We start from the raw sequence: 9,688 nt of genomic DNA on the forward strand, positions 1-9,688 counted from the left end.
TCTCTGCTCCTGTGGCCTCACCCCTCCTGGGTGCATTTCTGCCAGGGCACATCAAGGCCTCATATCCATTGTCAGCTCCTCAGTGTGGGCCCTCCCCTTCTTACTTCCCATAGACACAGGAGATCTTACTCACTCCCCAAGCTTTGGTCATGGCTGTATCAATGCCTCCCCTTCATGGGACCCTCTTTTCTGAAGGTCAGCCCTGGCCACCCAGCTTCCACTAGACATCCCTCCTGGCCACACCCTGGGCTCTCAGACTCCCTGCATCCGGAGCAGGACCTGCCATATGCCTCTCAACCTCACCCTCCTCTATGCCTGCCTTGTGACCTTAGAGGGGGCTGGAGGGCCACCACGCTGGGCATGCCAGTCCTCCCTCTGTGGCTCAGCTGGTCCCTGGCCACATGATGTCCGTTCTTTGTCTCTAATTTCACAAAGACTTCCTCTTCTCTCTACCCCTGAAGCCACTCTGACTCCCTGTTGAAAATTATCACTCCTCTCTCTGTGTCCTCCAACGCTGTACATCGTCAGGAACTTCTACTCACCATAAAAGGGCCTCCCACTATGGCCTGAAAAAAGACAGGAAGAGGTGCTCACAAGATGGCTGATCAGACGGCTGTGTGAACCTCACAGCCACGGCACCCTCCCCAGAGGTTTCTGCAGCTGCCACCACCACCTTAATGACAGACAAGCTTGGCTTAGACAGCCCTGCCTATGTGCCTGGCAGAGCACAGTCAGCCAGCAATCAGCCCAGGGGACTCTGGCCAGAGTAACCAAACTACGGCACAGCCCTTTGAGCAATCCAGCAACTGGTACAACCACATAGGAAAGCTGTCCAGCAGCATCGGTCGTCACAGGACAATTAGAAACAGATCTTTTTAAAAAATAATCGAGCTTTGAGTGTTCTTCAAAGGACAAAGATTGGGAGTGCAGTTGCCAACTGAGCTAACCAGGGCAAGGAAAATTCTGAAAACGTCACTACCCCTCACGTCTTTCCAAGGTTGTACCACCTGATCCCAGATGGTGAAATTACCAGCATCAAGATCAGTCAAGTGGATCCCAATGAAAGCCTCTCCATTTTGCTGATGGGAGGCAGTGAAACCTCCCTGGTCCGTATCATCCAACACATTTATCATGATGGGGTAAATGCCAGAGATGGCCAACTACTGCCAGGAGACATCATCCTAAACGTCCACAGGATGGACATTAGCAATGTCTCTCACAACTATGCCCTGCATCTCCTGCAGCAGCCCTACCAGGTGCTGTGACTGACCCTGCTGCACAACCAGAAGTTCTGCAGCAGGAACAGTGGACAGACGCTGGGTGCCTACAGACCCCAGGATGACAGCTGTCATGTGATTTGCAACAAAAGTAGCCCCAAGGAACAGCTTGGAATGAAATTGGTGTGCAAGGTGGATGAGCCTGGGGTGTTTACCTTCAACGTGCTAGATGGTGGTGTGGCTGATTGACATGGTCAGCTGGAGGAGAATGATTTGTGTGTTAGCCATCAATGGACGTGACCTTCAGTATGGCAGCCCAGAAAGTGCTGCTTATCTGGTTCAGGTATTGCTGGCCCTCTTCGCCACTGTGTGGACTCATGCAATGCCAAGAAGGTAAAAAGCTTCACTATGACCCAGTGTCCAGCTCTGAAAAATGCTGCTCCTTACATGGTGGCATGTTTGACTCCCACATCTCTGCTCTGGGAAGTTGCTGGCCCATGTTGCATCCTGATAGTACCAGCAGTTTTTATCAGTCATAGCGATGGCAGCAGTGGGCTGTCTGGAGCAGCTGCTGCCATCACTCCCACTACAGCAGGGAGGCACAGCTGGGACTGCACACTCCCTGGAGCTGGTGGGAGCCTGAGACAAGTGGAAGCCCCGTCCCTTCTAAGTTGGTGGGGCAGGAGCTCCCTGGGTGCAGCCACAACTGCCCAAACCATGGCTGCAGACCTGGGCCTCCTGGACCATGGAGCAGGCAGGGCTCCCCCGACCCAGGTGCAGTTGCAGTCCACCCAAACCACTGCTGTGGACCCAGGTATCCCTGCACTCTTGGGGGCCCAGGAAGGCTCCCCCTGCCCTAGCAGGCTCAGAAGTACCTGGCTTCTCCCTGCTGTTGGTGCCCACTTTGATCTTGGAGCAAAGTTGGGGCCAAGCCTGGGCACTGTCAAGGCCTGACCAGGTGTGCACACACTCAGTGCAATGCTGACATGCCAGTCCCCTGCTGCCTCAGCCATCTCCAAACGTTGGGCACCAACAAGCATAGGAGAGAAGCCAATGGGGTGCAAAGGGTGACTCAGTACTGGCCTGCAGGTTCCCCCTCGGCACCTACAGCTTGGCCACCATGAATGGCAGCAGGAGGCAAATAGGTTCCTGGGTGGAAGAGGGTGAGTCTCTGGTGACACCCTACCTTCAGGCCAGGGAGGGCCGGGAGGCTAGGGACCAGGCTACCAGTTCCATGGACCAGAGTGGGAATTTGTGGTGCCTTTTCCAGACCCACCCATGGCTGCCCATGGACCAATTGGCACACACTTCCTCCCTCTGAGGCCCATAAAAACCCCAGGCTCAGCCAGAGCTGAGTAGATGTCAGGAGAACCAGCTGCAGAGAGGAGATACCCACTCCAGGGTCTCCTCTCTGCTGAGAGCTTCAGAGAACGATGGGATGACTTGCCTGCAGAAGGAGCTACTCACTCCAGGGCCTCCTCTGAGCTATTCTATCACTCAATAAAGCTCCTCTTCACCTTGCTCACCCTCCACTTGTCCACATACCTTATTCTTCCTGGATGTGGGACAAGAACTTGGGACCTGCTGAATGGCAGATCTGAAAGGGCTATAACACAAACAGAGCTGAACATTGCCCCTTGTTTGAGACATTGCAGGTGAGGAAAAGGAGAGAAGAGCTGTAATCCTTCAGCGATCCCAGACCTGGGAGCTCCCTGAGCCAGGCTGTGACTCGCTCTTTGGGACCCTGCAGTTCCTGGAGTCTCCAAGCTTCCAGGGACCACCATGTCCCCCGGTGGCAGCCATGGAAGCTGCTTGCATTGCACCTGGTCCAGCTGCAGCCTCACAGAGAGCCTGTACCCATGCTGGCATCTGGAGCTGCCCACCTTGCTGCAGCAGCCAGCATGCCTGACTGTACGCAGTGACCAGATCCCATGCTCATTCACTCACACACCCCTCACTGCTCCATGCCTGGCTAGCCCTTGCCAGGCATGGGATCCAGGCTAGTAACGTGAGCTGGCACAGCCTGCCAGGCCAAGTGGGCAGAATGAGCCCAGAGGGTCCAAGCAAAACTCAGGCAAAAGGTGCCACTGGCCACAGAGGTTTCTGACCAGAAAAGCAACACCTCAGGGATCCCATAACATTTTGGAGGGCTTGTCCAGGATCTGCAGAAGGGTGAGTAAAAGCAGATATAATCTTTCTGTCCTTTTTTCAAAGTCTCCAAACTCCACAATAGTCAAAATGAAAGAGAAATACCAGGCCTCTATCAGCCACTTAAAAGCAACTAGTGTGGCTGCCAGACTTAGGACACAGAGGACAGGCTTGCTGGAGAGTACACTGTCAGTCCTCCATTATTCTTGGATGTTGGGAATGTTGGCTTTGTTCCAACCCGGTTTTCTTTCACAGAGATCTAGCCGTTGTGTGGGAACAGAACGGTCTTGAGGCAACTGAGGGTATCTGACCAAGGCTACCCCTTGGCCTAATTCAAAGGCCCCTGGATTAACTCCAGTCCCTGACCACCTGTTACAGTGTCAGCACTAGGACCTCCAGTCTTTCCTATTGTTCTTTCTTTCAGGATGTCAAGGTTCCTATTTCTTCTTTATGTACAATGTTAAATGTTAAGGATGTTGCCAGGTGCAGTGGCTCACACCTGTGCCAGCACTTTGGGAGGCTGAGGTGGGTGGATCACCTGAGGTCAGGAGTTCAAGACCAGCCTGGCCAGCATGGCAAAAACCCCATCTCTACTACAAATACAAAAAAATTAGCCCAGCATGGTGGTGCCTGTAATCCCAGCTACTCAGAAGGCTGAAGCAAGAGAATCGCTTGAACCCGGGAGGCAAAGGTTGCAGTGAGCTGAGATTGCAGCACTGCATTCCAGCCCGAGTGACAGAGCAGGACTCGGTCTCAAAAAAAAAAAAAAAAAAATGTTAAGGATGTTGTTGCAAACCAGAGATAATACTGGATTGAATGAGCATTTGGCTTAGTCATAAAAAGTCTAAAATAGAAGGTTAAGAGTAGCACAGAAGCCAACTGTGCCTTGGTATCTGTACATAAATTTGTAGTAAAAATGTTCTTGTTGTTTCCTTGGGTGACAACTTAGTGCCAAGCACCTTGAGGCACAGAAAAGAAGCATGGCCTCAGGAAGGAAGCCTTTCTGTAAATGCAGGAGAAAATGGTCCATGTTCCCATATGTGCAGGCCTTCTTTGCCTTGCAGGGTAACCCAGACTTTTCTGATGTTGTAGGATTGATTCAGCCCTCCTACCGGCCATCTCAGGAGAAGCTGCAAGGGGCAATTCCAGGGAAGCAAGCCCCAGAAGTACCTCCAGCAGGAGAATCAACCCCCTCTGCTCCTCCCTATCCAGGTTCTCTCTGAAGCTTGCCGCAGCCTAGGAATCCTCATTTTAGGCAGGTCCCAGTCTCAAATGCCCCTACAACAGATGCCTGGTGAATATGGCCCCTTTTCTCTACAAGACTTAGAGGTACAGGTCCCCTTTTCTCTACAAGACTTAAGGCGAATTAAGGGGGATCTTGGCAAGTTTTCAGGCAGCCCTGACAGGGATATAGAGGCTTTCCAGAACTTAATCAAAATATTTGAGCTGTCCTGGAAGGATGTCATGTTACTTTTGAATCAATCCCTGACCACCACTGAAAAGCAGGCCACCCTGCAAGTGGTAGAGAATTTGGGGGATGAACTTTGTATCTTATATAGGGTCAGGCAAGAGAATGAGATTTATATGATTGGAAAAATAGCAGCACTACTGGAGGACCCTGAATGGGGCCCTAATGATGAAATGGGAGAATGGAGGAGGAAACACGTTCAGGTGTGCATACTGGAGGGCTTATGAAAAACCGGGACTAAGCCTCTCAATTCCTCCAAGATCGCCATGATAGACCAGGTATTAGATGAGAATCCCACTGCCTTCCTGAAAAGGCTAAGACGGGCCTTGGTAAAACACATCTCTCTAGCTCCTGATTCAGTCGAGGGACAGCTAATCCTAAAGGATAAGTTTGTCACACAGGTGGCCCCTGATATCAGGAGGAAGCTACAGAATCAGGTTATAGGACGAGATGGTACTTTAGAGTACCTCCTAAAAGTGGCCACCTCAGTCTTTTACAATAGGGACCAGGAGAAAGTCCAAAAAAGAGAAAGGAAATACCAAAAAAAGGCAGAGGCTCTAATAGCCACCTTGCAAGCTCACAAACCTCAGAGTCCCCAAGATGCATGACAGTGAGGGGCGTCTCAGGTCTTTCCTCCACCACGTCAAGAATCATGGTGAAAATCACCGTATTCTCTGCTCCTCCATGAGTTCAAAAGCTAGAAGTATTAAAGTATTGTCCATTTGGTGTGGCCAAGGTCAGGTAATAAGAGATTTAAAAGGACTTCTTAAAGAGGAGGGATATGGTTAAAAGTCAACTTTTGGGAGGCTGAGGCGGGTGGATCACGAGGTCAAGAGATCGAGACCATTCTGGCCAACATACTGAAACCCTGTCTCTACTAAAAATACAAAACTTAGGCCGGGCACGGTGGCTCACGCCTGTAATCTCAGCACTTCGGGAGGCGGAGGCGGGCGGATCACAAGGTCAGGAGATACAGACCATCCTGGCTAACATGGTGAAACCCCGTCTCTACTAAAAATACAAAAAATTAGCCAGGCGTGGTGGTGGGCGCCTGTAGTCCCAGCTACTCGGGAGGCTGAGGCAGGAGAATCGTGTGAACCCAGGAGGTGGAACGTGCAGTGAGCTGAGATCATACCACTGCACTCCAGCCTGGGCTGCAGAGCGAGATTCCATCTCAAAAAAAAATTAGCCAGGTGTGGTGGTGCACACCTGTAATCCCAGATAATCAGGAGGCTGAGGCAGGAGAATCACTTCCACCCAGGAGGCGGAGGTTTCAGTGAGCCGAGATGGCACCACTGTATTCTAGCCTGGGTGACAGAGCAAGACTCTATCTCAAAAAAAAAAAAAAAAAAAGTCAACTTAATTAAAGATGGGTATCCAAGCTCCAAGCTATAGGTCAGGTTAATTAAAGATGGATATCCATGCTATAGGTGTATTTAAAAGACCTTAATGTCTTTTCTCTTCATGGATCTTGTTTTTCTGGAAAAAGGTTTTATTCTTCTCAGTCGACTGAATGATTTTTCTTCATTTTTGTCTTGCCACTCTTAATGCACACATGAGAGGCCCCACGAGAACTTCTGATGGCTGGGACTCCTTGGGAAAATGGACGAGGTGCCACGGAGCCTGTTTTGGGAAAAACCTCTGTTTTCCTCACAGAACTCCAGGGATTAGAGGCAGATGCATCCCTTTCAAACTTTGTTTTTGTCTTCCAGCTAGGCCTATTTATTAGGATTTAGAAACCACATGTTTTCCTAGCCCTGGTTCTTGAAGGACTCCACCCCAAGGCCAGTAATCCAACTAGGAGACTGGCAAATGAAAAATTTTACAACTACTGGATCTTCTTCTGTCTGTTTGTGTAGTTATATAAAACCTAATATCTGATCTGCATAATTTGGATCATATGTCTACATTTTGAAGATATTTTATTTTTCAAAGATGAAAGTGACTCCCAAAGGTTAACTTTTAACCATAGCCCTCCTCTTTAAGAAGTCCTTTTAAATCTCTTATTACCTGACCTTGGCCACACCAAATGATTCTCACGAGGTCTGATGGACAATACTTCAATACTTCTAGCTTTTGAACTCATGGAGGAGCAGAGAATATGATGATTTTTACCATGACTCTTTTTTTTTTTTTTTTTTTTTTTTTTGAGACGGAGTCTTGCTCTGTCACCCAGGCTGGAGTGCAGTGGCTGGATCTCAGCTCACTGCAAGCTCCACCTCCCGGGTTTATGCCATTCTCCTGCCTCAGCCTCCTGAGTAGCTGGGACTACAGGCGCCCGGCACCTCACCCGGCTACTTTTTTGTATTTTTTTAGTAGAGACGGGGTTTCACCAGGCTATCCAGGATGGTCTTGATCTCCCAACCTTGTGATCTGCCCATCTTGGCCTCCCAAAGTGCTGGGATTACAGGCTCGAGCCACCGCGCGCGGCCTTTACCATGACTCTTGACATGGTGGAGGAAAGACCTGAGATGCCCCTCACTGTCATGCATCTTGGGGACTCTGAGGTTTGTGAGCCTGCAAGGTGGCTATTAGAGCCTCTGCATTTTTCTTGTCAGGTGTGACACATTAAAAAAAAAAAAGAGCTCGAATTGATTGGCTTAAAGAAACATAAGTGCCTAGATCAAATATTTTGAAAGAAAGATAAAGCTGTAATATCTTTTAGTTCAAGTGACTTTGATCTTTGAAAGATAAAATATCTTCAAAATGTAGCCATATGGTCCAAATTATGCAGGTCAGATATTAGGTTTGCTAAATGCTTTAAAGGTTATAAACTGCTTCTTTCATTTTTGAAAATTATTTAACTTTCCTGCTTTCCAGTTTGGTAGGGCCTAGGGACGTACAGAGTTAACCACGTCCATACTGGAAAGAGTCAGACCTTATCTGCACCTAGGAAATAATTAAAATAACTTACAAGGCTTTACACCAAAATTAAAAATTGCCAAGAGTTACCATTATAACATGTAATTTGAGACTGCTTAAAAGAAGATTTACATGCAAAGAGTGTAAAGAAAGTAAAATGTGTCTTTAGTAAACGAACATAAGGCAGCACGGGAATGTAAATTTTTGCCTAGTCTAGAGGGTTAAAGGATTGTTTTCAATTAGATAAGATAAAGCTAAAGGTTTAAACAAGTTAGGGGAGGTGTTTAAAGACTAATCTTGAAAAAGAAATTCTGTGTGTGAACATATTGACTAAATTCAAAAGGGCATTATTTGGTTTTTCTGTAAATTGAACATTGGAATAAAAGCACAAGTTTCTCGGGGCACTGACCTCCTCTTTAACAGACTGGTAAGGGATTATAAAAGGATTAGGAGAATCTCAGCTCATGGTCATACTGATTAAGATTTTCAGGTAATGTTAAATGATGATGAAAGATTTTTGTTTGCCTTGCAAATAAACTACCAAAAAAAGAAGGGAAAGACAAGAGATAGATTCTTTGGAAAGCTAAGTCTTCTCTCTTAATGTGTAAAGGTTTTTGCCTTCTTTTTTGAGCCATCATTTTGGCTAAATAAGTGACTTATGGTAATCTGGAATTCTATTTCATAATGTCAAGTGTTGTAAACCTTTAACACATTTGATAGGCTCCCCAAAATCAAATTTTAGCTTCAAAATTATCTTTTCTGACCCCTGGAGCATCCAAAGAAAGGTAAACAGTATTATTTGACATATTTAGTAACATGAAATTGTCAAAATAAAGTGGTCTTTGATCTTCTTCAAGTTATCTTTTAGTGAATAATGTTAATATGTGTTTCAAAATGGTATGGATTTCTAAAATTCTGATGTCTGAGTATGTGCTTTCAATCATAATTAGGGTTATTGTGTTAGGTTATTGTAGACCACAGAGGTGATCAAATTTCTTTATCAATCATGTTTTTGATTGTGACTACCCTAGGACACTTTGATATTCACAGACTGTCTTGTTCTGATCCTCTTCAAAAGATGGATTATAGTCCTCAAGTGCAGATTTCTGATAACTTTGAAGATGGTACACAAGAGTTGACTGGGTGGACCGAACTTATGGAAGACTGAAGTAATCTTTTTTTGACTTTTTGCTTGGAACACTGCTGATCCTTTGTTTTGTTTTTCAGAATCATGGAAGCTTTTCTTTTGAGTTGTTTGTTGTCTTTGACAATTGTGGGGATGAACCAACCAGTGATTTCTGACTGCAGAGAGTGAGCAGAAAGAGCTCAGTGGGTTTGAGCAAAACTCGGGCAAAAGATGCCACAAGCCACAGATGTTTCCGGCCAGAAAAGTGACATCCCAAGTCTCATAACAGTAGTGGATTTTGGAAAGAAAAGAGCCAATTACAGGCTGAACACAAAGGAAGATGCTTGCTCTGCAGGAAGTCACAGTGGAACGCTCCTGGACTCCTCCTTCCAGTTATAAGAGATAGCCTTTGTTATTTAAAAATGACTAAATATAAATGAGGCTGCTGGACTGTGTTTCCCTTCTTTGGTCTCTGCTTAGCTCCATCATATAGATATGATTGGAAGTTCTCAGTCAAATCTCAAAAGAACAAAGAAAAGTAGTCATTAATCAAAACAACAGGGAAAAAAAAAAAGGGACCCCTGCAGCCACTTCCTCAGGCCAGGCCTAGAAGGGTGGCCCCTGCCCCCAAGTCCTGAGAATGAGGTGGAATCTGAGTTCTCCAAGTGGTAGCAGCAAGGGACCTTCTCAAATCCAAATCTGCTCACACTCTCTTTTGCCAAAACCCTGAGGCCAGCCACATGGGAAACCACAGATGGATCTCAGTACCATAAAGAGAGGCGCCAGACATCATGCACTCAGGGTGGAACCAGGAGGAGGTGCCTGGTGCCAGATGCTCAGCGCCATCCATGAAGTTGTCTTGCAAAA

General features: G+C 47.0%; 1 pseudogene; it reads left to right on the plus strand.

The window, feature by feature from the left end:
• The first annotated feature begins 491 nt into the window (after positions 1-491).
• Positions 492-1,764, plus strand: LOC105491068 (E3 ubiquitin-protein ligase LNX pseudogene; annotated as a pseudogene).
• The last annotated feature ends 7,924 nt before the right edge of the window (positions 1,765-9,688 follow it).

Source organism: Macaca nemestrina, chromosome 17 (assembly GCF_043159975.1).
Source record: "Macaca nemestrina isolate mMacNem1 chromosome 17, mMacNem.hap1, whole genome shotgun sequence".
In the NCBI taxonomy this organism is placed as follows: domain Eukaryota; kingdom Metazoa; phylum Chordata; class Mammalia; order Primates; family Cercopithecidae; genus Macaca; species Macaca nemestrina.